The sequence below is a fragment of the Anolis carolinensis genome, chromosome 3 (assembly GCF_035594765.1).
Source record: "Anolis carolinensis isolate JA03-04 chromosome 3, rAnoCar3.1.pri, whole genome shotgun sequence".
Lineage (NCBI taxonomy): Eukaryota > Metazoa > Chordata > Lepidosauria > Squamata > Dactyloidae > Anolis > Anolis carolinensis.
The window spans coordinates 159,971,759-159,973,990 of record NC_085843.1 but is presented as its reverse complement, the minus strand read 5'-3'; positions in this window follow the sequence as shown (position 1 = coordinate 159,973,990).

Genomic DNA, 2,232 nt, shown 5'->3' with positions numbered 1-2,232 from the left:
AACTTTTACATTTGCTTTTATTAACTTTATATATTTCCTTAATAAAGATATTAGATAGAATCTGGCCTCTGCGTATGGTTATTGGTGCTCTGTAGCCTGGGTCGTGACATCAATAGGGGAATGTATTTTTATTTATTTATTTATTTACAGTATTTATATTCCGCCCTTCTCGCCTCGAAGGGGACTCAGGGCGGATCACATTATATACATATAGGGCAAACATTCAATGCCTATATGCACATAGAACAGAGACAGACGCAGAGACAATTTAACCTTCTCCTGAAGGGATGTTCGATTCTGGCCACAGGGGGGAGCAGCTGCTTCATCACTGTGATGGCACTTCCTCATTCCAACATCGTAATTTAGTTAAATTTGCCTCCCCACTTTATATATATATGGCAAACATTCAATGCCATCAGATAAACAACATACAGTATAGACACACACAGAGGCAATTTTTAACATTTCCAGCTTTGTGAAGGTATGCTCAATTCCGGCCACAGGGGGAGCTGTTGCTTCATCATCCACGAGTGACACTGAGTGCTGTACTTCCTCATTCCTTTCCATGTGCTGCTGGCGGTTTTATGGCGTTCTAAATTAGTTAGCCTCCCGCATAAAGTGTACCTAAATTTCCTAATTGACAGATGTGACTGTGTTTCGGGCTGCTAAGGTAAACAGCAAGCCAGGTTATTTAATGATCAGGGGTTTAACCCGATCCGGGCTTCGAACTCATGACCTCTCGGTCAGTAGTGATTTATTGCAGCTGGTTATTAGCCAGCTGTGCCACAGCCCGGCCCTATGTGCCAAAGTACCTCAAACCACTGTGGTTCTTCTGTACTTGCTAAACAACAGATGGGAGTAAGAACCTGACTTAAAGCACCTATTTGGCTTCTCATATCAGTTGGCATTCTCATATTTGTATGCATAAGTGATGTCCTTTTATTTCTTCCCACGTGTTGTCAGTGGGAGATACGAAAAGCTGATGTGAAATGTAGGTCATGCCTATGAGTGTAGAAAGATTGGCTCAGTTTCACAGACAAAATAGATTCCCTGAAGAACAGCAACATGGCATATTTATACACCTTCTGATTGCTCACTGGAATATTCTAGGAATTGTATTTCAATAAAGCAACTGTTCTAAGTTCTGGACTCAACTTATAGACCAACACTTTAGAAGTACCTCTATAGAGAAGCTTAATTTCCATCAAATACAGAGTAAATGCTGAACCAAAAAACTGTTTCCAGATTTGTCTTCCATACAGCCTACCTAGCTTTTACCCAATCTTATTTTCAAATATTCAGTCAGTTTGGTGGGACTTATTTCTTAGCAAAGAAAACCAGATTGCTCCTGCAGTGGTTTTTAAAACATTTGTCCCTCTATCTCTAAAACTTTGCATCTGAATAAGAGCTGTATATTTAATATGTGAAATAAATGTTGCAGGATATCTTACATAGACCAAGATAGTGCAGTTCTCATTATACTGTGGTTGGTCATGAATATTATGGTCATTAAGCATAGGCCACGGTGGCACAATGAGTGAAACTGCTAAGCTGCAGAACTTGCTGACCAGAAGGTCAGCAGTTCGAATCCACAGGACAGGCGAAGCTCCCATTGTTAGCTCCAGCTTCTGCCAACCTAGCAATTCAAAAACATGCAAATGTGAGTAGATCAATAGGTACTGCTTAAGCAGGAAGGCCCCTGGTGGCACAGTGTGTTAAAGTGCTGAGCTGCTGAATTTGTGGACCAAAAGGTCCCAGGTTCAAATCCCGGGAGCGGAATGAGTGCCCGGTATTAGCCCCATCTCCTGCCAACCTAGCAGTTTGAAAACATGCAAATGTGAGTAGATCAATAGGTACCACTCCGGCAGGAAGGTAATGGCGCTCCATGCAGTCATGCCAGCCACATGACCTTGGAGGTGTCTATGGACAACGTCAGCTCTTCGGCTTAGAAATGGAGATGAGCACCAACCCCCAGAGTCGGTCATGACTGGACTTAATGTCAGGGGAAACCTTTACCTTTACCTTATTAATTCCCATAGAGAAAAAAAGTTTCTTTGCTCTTTTAGTAACATATGATTTAATGATGTTACCATCTAGTTCAGTTTCCATTTTATAAATGATATGCAAGTCATGGTTTGTGTATTTATGATAACCTTGATCTGACATACGCAGATAAATTTCCAACTTTATGTGGCGTTTCCCTTTTAAGGGTAACACTCAAGGATATGCCAG